Source organism: Gavialis gangeticus, unplaced genomic scaffold, assembly GCF_001723915.1.
Source record: "Gavialis gangeticus isolate Ggan-Ray unplaced genomic scaffold, GavGan_comp1, whole genome shotgun sequence".
NCBI lineage: Eukaryota > Metazoa > Chordata > Crocodylia > Gavialidae > Gavialis > Gavialis gangeticus.
In genome coordinates this window covers 73079751-73096308 of record NW_017729025.1, presented here as the reverse complement: position 1 = coordinate 73096308, position 16558 = coordinate 73079751, and positions in this window count along the sequence as shown.

Genomic DNA, 16558 nt, shown 5'->3' with positions numbered 1-16558 from the left:
TGACTAACTGGTTTCAGGATCAATCCTACGTAGCAAAAATTTAATACAAAGATATTGAGTTTGGGAAGGGGGCTTAATTTTTTGTTTTTGTTTTATTTCTGACAAAGCAGGAAAAGGAGTGGGAAAAATTCTCAGCTGTGGAGAAAAGAAAATGTCTAATATGAAAGTGGAAAAGAGTGTAAGAGGGAGGTGACAAGAGGAAGGGGGCTGTTGTAGGATAATCTTCCAGGGGAGAAAAAATGACAGAGATTTTGAAGGGCAACTTCCTCTATTCTCTGGAGACAGAGATAACAGGTGTAGACTACTCATAGCCAAGTTTAAAATGATGTAATTAAGCTCACCAAATCCCAACTTAAAAGAAAATATATGGTCTATATAGTGTATATGCACACAGCACATTGATAATACATATTTCATTTTTCATTGTGTATTTCAACTGTGTTCTTGCTTCCTTTATTTCATCTGAAACCACAATGTGAGATGCACAATCTGAGAGCCAAACCCCAAAAGAGGCACCTGTTCTAAAGACAAATATATAGTTGTTTCCCTGGCAACAGGCACACATGAAAGCTCTCAGAAAAGCTTCTTTTCCCTTCACATAGTCACTTTCTTCTCCCAGTTGGTGGTTCATATGTATGTGTAGGCTCAAACTACAAAGTTTCTCAATTACACTATAACTAAACAGTTTGATTTCTGACTTATATTTGACTTATATTTCTCTATTCTGCTTTTTACAGTAATTGCAATGCACATCTGCTGATGAACAGACTGAGAAATATCTGGCAGAAAATACAACTGTACTGGAAACAAGAAAATATAGACATCTGTGCTGCAATTGTACATAACATTTTCACAAACTTTTGAGACAGAGTGAATATTTATACCTTAAGCCATGCTGTCTATATTTGGTATATATGAATAGCGGCCTTAAGTAGAACACCGGATATGGACTTTTCTAACTTACTAATTTATACCACAAATAGAGTTAACCATTGTAAGAATTAGGTCCTTCTCTGTGGGTGCATCTACACGTTAAATTCATGTGACACAATAAACTCTGGAGCTGTTTGAGCCAGAGTCAACTGCTCCCAGGCACAGTGTATACACTTACACCTGGTAGAGCAGCACTTAGAGCCAGGGTGGAACAGGCTTAGGGGGTCAGCCCCAGGCATTAGGTGGTGGTGTCAGGCAGCAGAGGGGCTGGCTAGAGCATGAGGGTACAGAACCTGTAAAGTCATATGGCTACGTCGCAGGCAGCCCCCACACTTTAGCACTCTCAGGTCCTAGCCAGCCCTGGTCACTGTCTACATGTGCATTTTGTTGCACTTAATTACTCTGCTGTAAGATTGTACTATCTTACAACAGAGTTATTTAATTTACTATGCCCTAATACCAGCACAGATGTAGATCGTGATGCTTTACTGCAGAGCTAATAGTCAACTCTGCAGTAAAGCGCATGTGTAGAGGCACCCAGTAGGTCTCAAATTATTTTATAATAGTAAATCATATTGCTATTATTGTTATAATAGTAAATTATAAATAGTAATATTTCACTGATTGGAAAATTCAGAACTAACCAATCAACCAAAGATCACATGGTGATTCAAACGTTTCCTGTTTCTTAAATCAGTAACTTATAAAATAGTCCCTTTGCTCCTATTATAATAGAATATACATAACTTGTATGCAAGTATTCTATAAGTAGCCTGTTGCACATAGTTAACTTGTCTGCAATCCTATATTAATTCGAATATGATCATTCTTCATAGACCTATTTCAAATATATATGCACAAACAAATTTCTTATACGTATAATATTTGCTTCAAGAATTCAAAACAAGATTTACCAGTGCATGCCCCACTAAAAGCTTTTTCTTCTTATTCATGCAAAATCTATACTTTTATGCAACCATAATGAGATATTTAATAACATTTATGATTTTATGGCTGCTCTCTTCCATATTGTCTAATCTGTAAAGGAATGGACAGCCTGAAGAATTCAGCAGAAGAGAATCACCACAGAGTACCCCCTCCTAGAGAATGGGTGTACGATGTCATTTAAATGTTACATTCCTCCTTCCATGGTGTCTTGTAAAACTTAAATAGCTGAGACTCCTTTTTTGATTTGAAGATATTCATCTAAAGTAGTGGAGCCAAACTTTTTAGCAGGCATGTCACAAATTAGCCATGCACCCTCCCCAAGTGCTTTTGTGATCCCCTTCCCTTGCTCTGCTTTCTGCTTCCTGCCCTGTGCTCCTTGTCTGCTTTCTGCTTCCTTCCCTATCTACCATCATGCTGCCCATCCCTTCTTTGACATGCCATGTGCCACACACAGAGGCTGCCAGTGCCACTTGTGCAATGCGTGCTGCAGGTGGGCCACCCCAATGTAAAACATCAGCTCATTCAGAAGTTTATGCCTTCCTAAATGACTTATCTGAAAAGTATGAGTTTCACTGGAATTATGAAATCAGTAACTCTAAAGTCACATGTTAAGAAAGTTATGACAGAAGGGATGAATAATTTATACACATGGATGTAAGACCAAATCAAAATGAAACAAAGGAAGTTTGGATAGACTATATAATACAGGTGTATCCACAGGGGATACAGCAGTACGGTCATACCCCTCTTTCAGACCACACATCTCGGAACAACACCAGAGAACTTTTTTTAAATCTATGAAGCAGGTAAGAACCCTCCCCCACCTCACCCCCGCCCACCCATGTTCAGCTGCATGATCCCTTCCCTCCCCTCCTGCCTGTCCCACGTGTGCCACTGCCCTGAGCTAATCCATGGGTGGGGGGGAGTCCCAGAGCCACTCCTTCCTTGCTTCAGCTGGGCTTCCCAGGGAGCAGGCTACTGCCCCCAGTGTTCCCCGCCAGTCTGGGAGCAGGCACAGGAATGAAAACCTGCTGCCACCACTGAGCTGGACTCCATGCTCAGTTCGACTGGAGCAGAGCAGAAGCAGCTCTGGAGCTCTCCCATTCCTGGGGCATCCAGAGACAGCAGTAGCAGTGGCTAGTGGAGAGGGAAAATTGGAGGGGAGGTGAGGTGCTTCTGAGCACAGAGAGGAAAAGAGGGGGTGCCAAGAGCAGGGAAGATTCTTACTTGATTCAGGGACTTTAAAAAGTCCCTGCCTGCTGCTCCCACAATGTAGTCAGCTCATCACCATGGTGCTGGGGAGTCGGGAGGCAGGGACAGCCACAGCTGCAGCACTGGTCACTGCTCCAGCACTTCCCTTTACAAAATCATGAATCCGCCCCTCACCTAAAGTTAAGTAAATTATACTTCGTTTAATCCCCCTTAAAGTTCATTTTATTTCATCTTAACCTGCATTGTACTGGTCTGATTCTGCTCTTGATTTAGTATCATACAAGTGTAGTGTCACTGGTGTTATTTTTCATCTAACTCCAAACCTAAAGTTCACTGAAATCATTGGGAGCCTTTCCATTGTCTTCAATGGGCCTTGGACTAATAAGTGAATTGGGCTGACTTCTATTCTTACATCCATTCACAAATGTCGGACCCCTTGCACATAAATTTGACCTGGGGCCTGAGCTAGTAAAAGCATTTATTTTATGTGAGTCTTAGTGTGAATACACATATATGCTGGAAGAGGTTGGAAGAAGGTGTAAGTTGCTCCAACACAGACTCCCCTTAAATTGATTTCTGACATTCCCCAGTAGCTGGAATAATGCCTCAGATGACGTGGGAGGTAGAAAACAGTGGTCACTGCCTCTTAACAAATTGCTATATGCACTCCCTTCAGCATTATCCTCTTGGTGCTGTTTGGTATGACCAGGCTCCTTGAAAGACACAAACACACCTTTGCAGATAGTTTAACACAGAACACGGTGCCAGCAGTCCTAATAGCCAATGTACCGAGTGGAGTGAATCCCTCACGTGAGCAATACGAAGTACATAGAAACTCCCACTGATTTCAGTTACAGTTTGGCACAGGATCTCTAAAGGAAGAATCTGTGTCTTATGCTGTGTCCTCACTCTGCATACATACTTCTTGACTATGCATATTTATTTTCATAAAGAAAACAAAAGAAATAAATATTCAACAAATAAGTTCTATTGTCATGTTTAAAAAAGTGAATTGTATTTATCATGGGGTATAAAGAAACAGAAATGCAGAAATGTTCAATGTACTTGAAAGAGCCTAAGCTAGTAGGTATTTTACAGTTATACTATAATCATCACACTCTTCCAGTTCTCAGATCCTTGATTCTTTCTCATGATTTATATAAAAGAAAGAAGAGGGGAGACTTTACATCCAAACTGCTCCCATTTGCTCTATTTGCTGGCACTATGAGCATGCCACTGTACAGTAAGGTGAAATGTAAAACGGAGGTAATATTTAACCAAGGTTTGGAGTAGCATTCAAGGACGTTTCTAACGCTGGCTTTTGTAATTTGGGCTTCCAAATTTAAAATATGGTGTATAATTGACACTTTGTTACTTTTAGGCTGTGGTGTATTCTCACACTCTCCTTAAAAAAAATCACTTGCTGACACAATCAGGAAACAGATGGTGACAAAGATCTTGTATTTAATGTGCCAATCATTATGCTTCATTTGCTTATTACCAAAATCTCATTCATGGGGCTACCGTATGAAGGAATTTTGCATTGCCTCTACAAATCAGTCAAGATGGCTTTAAATATTTTTATTCATGTAATGTAAATGTTCCTTTTCTTTTTTATTTATCAGTAGATTTGAGGGGCTATTCAAGTAAGTTTATTGCTCACAAAAAGTACTACACTGATTCCAGTATGATTATGTGGAGAACAGGCAATGGCAGCACAAATTTAATAATATAGTCTCACTGCTATGCCCTACCTATCCTGAGAAGGACTATACAAAAGGATGGGGAGGATACGTAATTCATTTGCCAGTCACTTTTGGGGCTTTTTGCTGACACAATAGGAAGGGTGTTAGTTATGAGGGTGGGTACTGTGCTACAAATTCTTGTCCCATAGGAACTGGACTGTAACTAAGGCCTAACTCTAATTGGTCACAAAACAATGTCAAAGAGCATTTCACTTGCAGCTAGTACCAGATTGGACCCCCTGATCTAGAGAAAAAAAGCTGTATAATCAATTTAATGAATTGCAAGACCATCTCAGTTAGTCCTAACAGAAGTTCTCTTTGCAAAGTCTCCAGCTCACATTCCCATCGGGACCAGATACTTCAGAATGAAGAAGGTGATTCTTGCAGAGCCTGAGGAATTTGAATCCCTTTATGTTCTGCTCAGAATTCTCTGACATGATGGCTCCTTAGTGAACAGTACTAATCTTACACAAATTTAGAGAAACTCAAGAATCACTTAGGAGGATATATTTTTTTTTTAATTTCAGAGGCTCCAACCAAAAGAGATATCATTGGCAATGGGGCTAATCATGTGACTTCACCGTCCATGAGTTCTCAAATACCTAGAACAATGACTCTCACCGTTTTGAGACTCAAGGCATCCTTCAGAAATTACTATCTCTTCACTTTCACTCAGTTTTTGACTATGAAAAATACTAGAAGAATTCTTCCATTGCAAAGAACCCAGAAAGACAACAACAGGTCAGAATGTTTTTGACACTGGATTCCTGTTTCAAAGCTCTGAGTTTATCTTGTAAACATATGTACGTGTTTGCACACCTAACACTGCTAATGTTATGCAGCACCTGTGACAGTTTCTTCAGGCACCCTAGTTGAGAAGCGTTGATCTAGGATGAATTGTGCTTATGAGCCATGGATATTTAGGCACAAATTCTACCCAGTCCTTCCTGAAGTGAATAACATATAAAGAGCAGAGTTAATTCTACACCTTTCTGGGTTAAGCTAGGAATATTTATAGGCTAAGAGATGTGTTTAAAAAAGAAGCATGAATGTTTGGCTCTCAGCTCTGCCGTCCACCTCTCAAGTTATGATGCTGTAACTTACACACTGGCCACATCTACACGAGATGCTGACTGAGCAGTAATATTACTATTGTGCAGTAATATCATGTAGCTACTGTGCAGTATTAGCGAACTACTGAGCAGTCAGCATCACCTAAAAGCCTTTCAGCGATGCTACTGTGCAGTAACTCTGGTTACTGTGCAGTCATTTAGTACATGTAGACATGGCCACTGTTAATGTTGACATGTTCTTCTCTTTTCAAGAACTGAAAAGGAGCTCCTTTCAGTTCTTGTAAAGAGAAGAACATGCCAAGGATACAGAGCTCCCCTCTTTAAGCTGCCTTTTACAAATTTTCACCACTGATGTACCAACTGATACAAGGAGCTCCTGCAAAATCCCTAGGCTAAATACCAGGGTGGCCAAGCTTGCTGGAAGTAGAACTGATCCTCCACAGCCTCTTTTATTTTTTTCCCAACCAGTCTCTTATAAGCATTAACAAGAAAGGAGATAACACCTTTGGGTAAATAAATATACATGAAGGTGCATAATGAAAATATTCATATTGTATTCCTAAAATACATACTGAATATAAAGATAGTGTGGTATAACAAGATGTTTAGCTTGGGTAATTTAAAGTGAGGCTAACAATCTTCTAAGGGAACTTCAAAGTATGATACTTCTAAATGCAGAAAATTTGCTCTGCAAAACTAGAATCATCCACCTTTTGGCATGGATGATTTCTCAGGAACCAAAGAGACAAGATGATCAGAAAGATAAGGGAAACTGAATTTCCCCTTCAGATTGGTGATGCAGGTTTAACAAGAACCCCTTCCAGCATGTCATTGATTTTCACTCACTTTAATTCCCTCTTTCCTCATCTCTAATTTTTTCAGGCTATTTGCAGTATACATCATTAGACCAGATCTGAGTAATTTATAATAAAACATTCCCTCCCCTCCCTATTTTTCTCTCCCCCTTTCTAATTCATCGTGTGATAGCCTTTGTCATTCATCATATGATAATTATTTATTTCTATCATCCCTTCAAATCTGTGACTCACAAAAGCAGAAGTCTTCCAAGGTGCAATTCCGTGTCCCTTTTAATCTTATCAAAAAGAAGAATTTTCAACCCACTATTGCGTAGAGTATGATCTGTTCTTAAAGATGGAGTCAGATTTATTGTTTGTTTCATCACTTATCAATAAAAATGGCTTACACACCTTGCACTATCTACACAGCAGGTTCTGTGGTTGTCAATAGGCTAGGTTTACATAGGCTCTTGACTTTATCCAAGCTCTATGATGTACAATGCCACTGTAACAGAGCACTTCCTCTTTGTTTTCAGGGAACTTGTGTCATAATGAGTCTGACTAGGGTGCACTCAGACTGTGATAAAGAGCTATATACACAAACCCTTTTTTAGAGAAACAGGTGTTGTCTTTGATTAGAGAAAAATTACATCATCTAAGGGAGAGGAGAAAAAAACAAAGCAAAGAGAGGGCAAAAATAGAAAAAAGTGGCAACCAGACACAAATACATTTGCACATATAAAGCTGTTCTAATGAGAGCCAAATTGATTTGACATTCAGTGGCAGTTTGAAGCCAAGAAAAGCAAAGCAGCCTACAAAAGGCCCAGCTCATTGTTTATGGAGTGTCATACTTCATCATCTGTGAGACCAATAACAGCAATGGGAAGACCTTTAAAAGCAGGGAGTGTGCATGGAATGGCTATATGGATACCACTGATGTCAGATCCAATAGACTGATTGTGAGCTATTTCCTGAATTGAGATCATGTTTGTCAGATGAGGTGGATGTTCTCTACAGATTATATCTTTGAGAGCAGATTTTTGTTTGTTGTCAAAATTCTCTGTTGATTTCTTCAGGGTGGACAGTCACAATATCTTTACTGTGACTGGTACTAATCATTGATCAGATGCAAAGAAAAACTAGAGAAGATGAAATAAAAATTGCATAACATGCAAATAGCAACATACACTGCATAAGAATACTTTTCTAAATGGAAAAGTACTGTGCATAAAATTATGCAAATTAGCTTGGGCATCCCTTCCATCATCCTTATTTTCAAAGGCAACCTTGTAAATATTTTTAACACATACAATTTCTAATGTATTAAATTAGTAGAGCTCTGACCGTTAGTATGCTGTACAATGCAGTTTACCCATATCTGCTTTCTGGTAGAACACCTGGTGAGGAATGAGATGTTTATTAAATGTCAGTGCATGCCAACATGAATTAAATAGGCCTTCACAGAAAAATGTGAGACACTGCAATGTCATACAGTAAAGTATATGTGTAGAGAACACTCTCTCTTTTTCTGTCTTCTAGCTATGAGCTCAATCTAGGTATCACAACATTGATATTAGACTCTGATATTAATCTTTTGATTTAGATTTCACTAAGAAAATCTATTTCTTTCCTGGGGAAAAAGTTGTAAATTTTACTCTTGGATCTGAATTCTCTGCTGATTGACATATATATATGCTGTAACCCTAAACCAGCCACTCTGAGGTTCAGGTCACATTTTCTACTTTTTACTGGGCATGTCTATACTTGCAGTTAATGTTATTTGGCTTTACTGGGTAAATTTACTGTGCAGTAAGAGCCTACATGTGTAGACAGTGGGCACATATACACATGACGCTACATCGCCATCACAATGTGCTACGGTGACATAGCATTGATGGTCATCAACCATGATGCTGTAGCAATATGCACCCTCATTATAGTGCATTGCTAAGGCAATGTAGCAACTAAAAATAATCGTGCATGGCATGCATGGAGCAGTATGGGCTATCTCTATATTCAGTATGGGCCAAAAGGAAGTGCTAAATGACGATGCAGTAATAGCCCATACTGAATATAAAGATAGCCCATACTGCTCTGTGTGCTAAATGACAGAAGTGCTGAATGACGATGAAGCAACAAAGGCATCATAGGGACATGTGTAGACATGCCCAGTGATACTTTACTGTGAAGTAAATTAGTCTCCTGTGTGGTAAAACATCTCATGTAGACATGACGCTTTAGTATGAATTTTAGCTGAAGTGCCAACAGTGGCCAAAATAGGAATGGATAAGAAAACAATGAGATAATGAGAAATGGGAGACTGACATATTATTGAACTAAATCATTATTAGATATAGAACTAAATTGATAATTGATATAGAATTAAATAATGACATGATCTAGAACTAAATAAAGAAAATAGTTCTTTTTTCACATTGTTCACTTGAGAAGGAAAATTCAGTTCAATCTTTCTGAGACCCTTTCAGGTTTGCTTCACATTAATGTTTGAGTCCATCAGTTAATTAACAAGAACACTCAAAAAAACAAAATTTGGCTCACATTCTTAAATATTCACCAAGATCAAATATGTTTTCCCTTGTGCCAATTACACTTTAAATTAGGGGTGTCTGAACTGCGGCATGTGTGCTATGAGTGGCATGGGAAGCCTCTCTGGGCAGCACACAGTGAATCAGGGAGGGAATAGGGAACACAGCAACAAATTGGGCAGGGAGCAGAAAGCAGAATGAGATCAGGCACGGGAGGGAAGTCAGAATGGTATTCAGAAAGGGTGTGGGGATTACTTTGTGGCACTCCTGCCAAGAATGTTGATTCCGTCTGTCTGAAATCATATTGTTCTTGTTTTTATTCTCTATTTAGAGACATCAGATAACTACTGTCCAAACCTGTGTACATTGAAAAATGTGAGTCTGTAACACGAAGATTTAATTCAAAATTTCTGTTCTGTTAGCCACTTACACAAACAAAGCCTTGCCTCTTCTGTAGCAAAATGGACCAACTTCACTCCGCAGTAGAGCCTAGGCTTATGTTTCTTCTGTTCTCTGGTGTAGGCTGGAAGTCCTGAAATAGCTGCATCTATTTTAAAACTAAGGCTTTGATTAATTAAATTTTAATACAATCAGTACAGTAAACCTCTGTGTTATTAAATTCAATAGCATATTTGGTTTGATTTCCATAGTCCTCATATTTTGTGCTGCAGGGTTTGACTGATACTGCATAAGTACATTGTAGAAACTATTGAGATGGATTAGAAATCTGGTGAGGTCTCACAACCAAATAAGAAATAACTGGGGCCAAGCTAGTTGGGGATTGCAGCTAATTCTGTTAAATTATGTTTAATTACATGTTAAAAATAATTTTACATTTAAGATTAGGTTACAGAATTACTACACTAGAAGGCTAGATGGGAGCAGTTTGCACTATTGTTTCACGCTGCCTTAAAACTCAGACTGGATTTTCACTTCAAATAAAAGGTGTGGTTTACATGAAGATCATTATCTCACTGTAAAATGAATACAGAGCATAAGTAGTTTTTACATCAGTGTAGTTAGCTGGGGTCAAAATCATGCTCCCATCTTAGATGTATTTGTGTAGTAAATGTAGAGAAAAACTACAGCCTTGTCTCCATCAGGATTTTTTATCAAGATAGTTAACACACTTTTTGCAGTGAACACATAGCCTCACTCTGAGAAGACAATATAAATTAACATTTTTCCCTGGTGTAAGATTCCCTCTGCAGGTCCACAGTCATATGGTCTGAAACTAATTTTGCAGTTTTGTCATGGACAATGCACACCACAATTAAAACAAGGAATAATTTATAAAATATTTTTCTTGTAATTTTTCTAGCTATAGGAACATGTAACTCAAACTTGAAATTGTTTTCAAGTAAGATTCTAAAGCAGCTCAGCCTGTTTAGAGACATAAGCTTTTGTAGGCGACAGCCTACTTCATCAGATACAGTCTGCTTAGTTTATCAAAAGAAGTGGTGACTTGGTACTAAAGGGCTTTTTTCTGTCTTTGCCCATTTTCAACAGAACTATTTACTAAATCCCAGTCTGTTACATCTGTTACAAACCAAGATGGGAGCAGTCAATGGGCTTGCACAATTGTCTCTAATGGCATACTTTGAAGAAGTATAGAACATATCATCAAGAACCTACTGGATCTCTGGAATCTTTATTGATGGTGATGAGCAAAACATGAAAGATCCAGTCTTATACTTAGAGATTTGGTTGCACTTCCAGGCAGGGAACAGGGAAAAAATATTTTAACTTGTCAACAGAACACTTCACATTCAGAAACTGAGAGAGAAATCCAGCATGCCATTTTCATGGCTTTTTTTAAGGGCTTTGTCACACATTGACTTACAACAGCTGCAAATCATTGGGATGTAGTGACCTATTAAAGTTAGTATGTGTCAGGAGGTAACTCTAACCCAAAAAGGAGCAACTTTGCAACACCACAAGGGCAATTAGCACAAGCTAGACTTCCTGCATTTAACTGCTCTTAGTAAGCTTTAAGTTGAACATGTAACATCACTTTTAGTGTATAAGTGCAGTTTAAAATGGTGCTTTTGGTGGTTACCAATTGAGGCTGTTGTATCCTTCCTATAAAAATAAAAGATGCTTCTTATCAAGAAAGTATCCCTGGCATGTCTGTCTTGCAGGGTTTATTCTTTTTGAGTGCTAGATCCTAATTGTTAAAGACAGAGTCTGATAAAGCTTCTTCTTGTGAGGGGGCCTTACAAATATGGGCCATAAAGGGTCTTATGAGAAGTAAGGTTAAGTTCTTAGCTCTTCCTATACGGTGCTAATAAGTAGAACTGTCTGGGAACTTTCTGTTGAAATGGCGTCTCTATAGAAAGGGCAGTTTCCACTTTCAGTTCTCTCTCAAAAAAACCTAAATTAACCATTTTGAAATCTGAGTTAGATTTGAGTTGGAAAAATGTGTGTCTTGAACTTACTCAAAACTGAAGTTCAATAAAATCTTAAGCTGTATGTCTCTGCATTTCCTCACAATACAGGCCCCTATCCTCTTTCTGGAAGAATGCATCTCCCAAAATTTCACAGAATGCAGACTTCTCTCTGACTGAGCTGCATGGTACATCATGAGAAACACTTAACTCTAGACTCATTAGGGGAGATGCAGTCTGGCTGTGGAGCTTGGCTTACATAGAAGAATAGAGGTTTTGGCTATGACTCTTAAAAGGTAATGTGTACAATTGAAAATATAGAGTGATATTGAACTGACTTGAAGCAGAGTATCAGAGGTCAGTAGAATAAACCAAAACGTGACCTTTATACTTGGAAAATTATTGTAAATGTTGAAATAAAATATTTCAAAATTTCTGGGAAACAATTCTAAATTTCAACTTGTTACCCAGCTTTGGAAAAAAAATATGAAATGATAGTGGGACAGAAATTCTCAGTCTCACTCTAATGACAATCAGAAGAAAATTGCTCCTCAGAGTATTTCCTTTCACTGCGGTAAGGAGGACCATGGGCTGAGTTTCTCTGTTTTCACCTCTCATCAATGTCTTGGGGGGCAGGGGAGGGGATAGGTAGGGGTGGTGGGGAGAGGGACCAGGTTGAACCTTTTTAACCTCATCTTTATGGGCTTAAACAGTAGTGAAAGAACAGGTTAGAGCAGGGGCGGGCAATTATTTCAGTTGAGCACCACTTAATGAGTTTTGGTAAGCTGTCGAGGTCCACAAGGGTAGCTCTGCCCCTTGTCAGGTGCCCTGCTGTCTGGTCATCATCTGGGGACCAGAAGCCCTGCCCCTAACTCCTGACCTTTGCCACCAGAAGTCCCTCCCCTTGCCCCCAGAAGTACTCCTTTTGGGGGAGGGGGTTGCCATCTGAACCAGAAACCGCCCCCAAATCATATACTAAATGTCAAATATGTACTATAAGTATTTTAATTTTCTTACAAAAAATATTTGTTGTGATTTCTGTTGGTGTAGAGGTGACTGTGTAATAGGTCAAAAATAAAGTCTTACTCTTGTATTTTGTATGTGGGGGAGTGTATGGGGTATGTTTGGGGGTGGGTCTTTGTTTATGGGGTGTAGATGTGTGTGTGGGTGGTTTGTAGGGGGTGTGGCTGTGTGTGGCAGGGATTGTAGGGTATGTTGCGGGGTGTGTGTAAATGCGGGGGGTTGTGGGGAAAGGGTGTGGGTGTGTGGGGTTTGTGGGGTGTGAGGGAGGATGAGGGGCTGTGAGGATTCCCCATGCCCCCCCCACAGCACACAGCCTCCGTCAGTGGCAGCAGCAGCAGTAGCAGCAGGCAGGGTCTGTCAGGGCGCTTGTGGCCTGTGCCACAAGCTCCATCCAGTTCTGCACATGGCAGCAAGAAGCACAGCTTCTCTGGCCCATATCTATTACATAGAGCTTTGTGCAGCACATGTTCAGCTCCCGGTACTCGCATGCCACTGTGGGAAGCCCTGTGTGATGGAGCTGGCTGCTTTCCCCACCACACTTAGCTGCCAGGACTCTGTCAGAACTAGCAGGGAGCCCCACCTCTGTCCTCTGCTTCCATGGCGACCACTGGCTCCATCGTGCGGGGCTTGTCCCACTGGTGTGTGAATGCCTAGAGCTGCACATGCACTGCACGGAGCCCCATGCAGTAGAAGCAGGACAAGCAGGCTGCTCTTCTTCCTACTATGTGCAGATCTTGTTGGAGCTTTCTGGCCAGAAGGCAGTGTCTGTACAGGCCAGAAGTCCCCCTGTCTGCTGCAGCAGCTGCTACTGCTGGTGAGGGCTGTGTGCCATGGGGTGGAGTGTATGGGGGTCCCCACACCCCCCTCCTTCACAGCCACACCCTGCCCACCTGAGCGCCATGCTCCCACCATCCCCCTGGGCATGGGTTCTGTGCTGTTGCCAGCCACAGCCCCATGCTCCCTGCCCCCGCCCAGCTGCAACTCCTCCCACTGCCTCTACTGCAGTTCCCCCACACCCACCACTTCCCTACCTGCCGCCAAAAGGGAGATAAGAAGGAGCTGCTGGAGACTGGGGAAGCTGAGCAGGTCCCCCAGCAGCTGCAGCAGTGGCAGCAGCAGCCCCATCTGGAAGCTGGCTGGGCCAGGTCCTTCCATGCACCAGGGTGGGAGCAAAGCATGTGGGCTGTGTGGGCTACAGTAAATTGTTGGGTGCCCGTGGGCTAGATGGAATTGCCTGGTGGGCTAGATCCTGCCCATGGGCTGTATTTTGCCAGCCTCTGGGTTAGAAATTACTTAGGGAAGCTGGATGCTTTCAAGTTGTTACAGAAAGAATGAGTTAATAGTAATTTCAGAGCCATTGGCTATCCTCTTTCAGAACTTGTGGAAGTCAAGTGAGGTTCTGAATGATTAGAAAAGGGAAAATGGAGTGCCAATCTTTAAGAAGGGGGAAAAGGATGACTGTGGAAATTACAAACAAGTTAGTCTCAACTCGATACCTGGAAAGATTGTGGAGTAGGTTGTCAACAAATCTATTTTGAAGCACCTCGCTGAGAACAGGGGGTTCAGGAACAGCCAGCATTAATTCACCAAAAGCAAATAATGTCTGACCAAACTGATATTCTTCTATTGTAAGTTGACAGATTCTGTAGATGGGAGGAGAGCCGTAAATGTGATATACTTTGACTTTGGCAACACTTTTCACAGTGTCTCCCATGCCATTCTCATTAACGAACTAAGAAAATACAGACTAGAAAAAAGTACTGTATGATGGACAGACAACTGATTGGATCATTGTGCTCAGTGAGTAGTCATCAATGGTTCATATCTATTTGGAACGAGGTATTAAGTGAGGTTCCTTAGGGGGTGGTTCTGGGTCTGGTATTATTTTACATCTTTATTAATGATTTGGATGGTGAGACTGAGTGAACACTTAACATATTTGTGGATGATACTAAATTGGGTGAAGTTGCAAAGTCTCTGGATGGCGGGGCTAGGATCCAGAATGACCTGGATAGAATGGGGAAATGGTGCAAAATCAGTCAGAAGAAATTCAGAATGAACAACTGCAAAGTTTGCACTTGGGCTGGAATAATTGCATGCACAAATACGGACTAGGGAATGTCTGGTTAGGTTTCAGTACTTCAGAGAAGGGTCTGGAGGTTACAATAGACTAAGCCTAATATGAGCCAATAGCATACTGGATTGTATTAAGAGGAGTGGCATGTGTAAATCAAGAGAAGTGATTCTTCTGCCCTAATCAAAGACTCACATGGAGTACTGTGTCTAGTTTTGGGTCTCACACTTCAAGGAAAGAGTCCAGTAGACAGTGACAAAAATGATTAGAGGACTGGGAAACATGATTTGTGAGGAAAGACTAAAAGTAGTAAGGTTATTTAGTCTGGAAGTAAGTGTCTTCAAATACCTAAAGGGTGATTATATTGAATTGGCATTTTCTCTATAGCCACAGGGAACAGGACTAGGAACTTCAGAGTCCAGCTGCAGTGGGGGAAATTTAAGTTAGAGATTTGGGGGAATTTTCTGCCTGTGGGAGTGGTCACTGGAGCAGGCTAACTAAAGCAGTTGTGGAATCTTCATCCCGGGAAATTTTCAGGAATAAGTTAAACATTTGGCTAAGATGATTTAGGCAGCATTGAGCAGGAACCTGGAATAGATGGCTTTATAAGGTTCCACGCAGACCAACTTTCTATGATCCTTATCAGCTGATCTCACATGTAGAACTTCCTGAGAGAGATTTCTAAATTCCTCTTTCTCTTGCCCTTTCTATCTGCTGTGGGGGCAAATTACTCCATGTCGCCAGGGAAATGAAAGGGATGTTTAGAGGCACATCCTCCATCAGTTGCTTTAGAACAACTTCCTGTTAGGCACCTGGAAATAGTGCTGGATGCTTTGGAAGGGAACTTTATACAGCTTCATAACATTTTGACTTAGTAAAGACAAGTCACCAGTTTCCTCTGTCCCATACACCGATCAGTGACAGCAGGTGCCACTGTGGAGATGGAAAGGGGAGGAGATTAAAACACTACTTCCTTTTGGCTCAGTGGCTGTTTACAGTGGTGAAAGTGAGTGGCTTTGTAGGTGGTTACTTTGCACAAGAAAGAATGAGCCCTGTGTTCAAGAAATCGCAAGGTATGCAATATACATATCAATATAGGTGAACACAAACCCACCAGATTCATGCAGTGATGTGAATTCAGCTACATTTTTTTGGCATACTAATTTTGGTCACTTTGCTTTTTCAATCTTTTATTAACAGAACTTTTTCATATATTACAGAACTTTCTTATCCAGCATTATATTTAACTGCATTTCAGCATACGAAATCACAGAGAACAAATGAAATTCACTAGAATGAAAAAGTACAAGGACAAATATGTTATCAATTTTAATCTGACAATTATTCCTGTGATAAGGTTTCCCAGGTACTTCTGATTTTGCTGTTCTGAAAAACAAGACAGAATTAAATTGCTTTAAATTTTTGCAGGCTGGGATTATTATTGCTAAAATATTTTCTGCAAATAATTAATATCCACCACACGACGGTGTTTTAGTAATATGCTGTTTCAGTGTAATCAACTGAAGATTACTGTTGTATGATATCCATATTCAATAGTACATTTAAATATAAAGTCTGGTATATGATTATTTCAAATCTCTGTTGGTGAGAAATCAGAAATATAGAATAAAATGCCAACTCACATTTTTCTATAGAGACAGGAAAATAAATTCCTATGTGCATACTAGAAAATAAACACACATTCATACAAATGAAAGAATATGCGACACAAGGGCCTTGTTACACCTTATGCTGTAAGCTGAACAAATATTAATTCATTTCAACTTCATTGAGATGAGGAGATTAGTGGGAGAGGCACT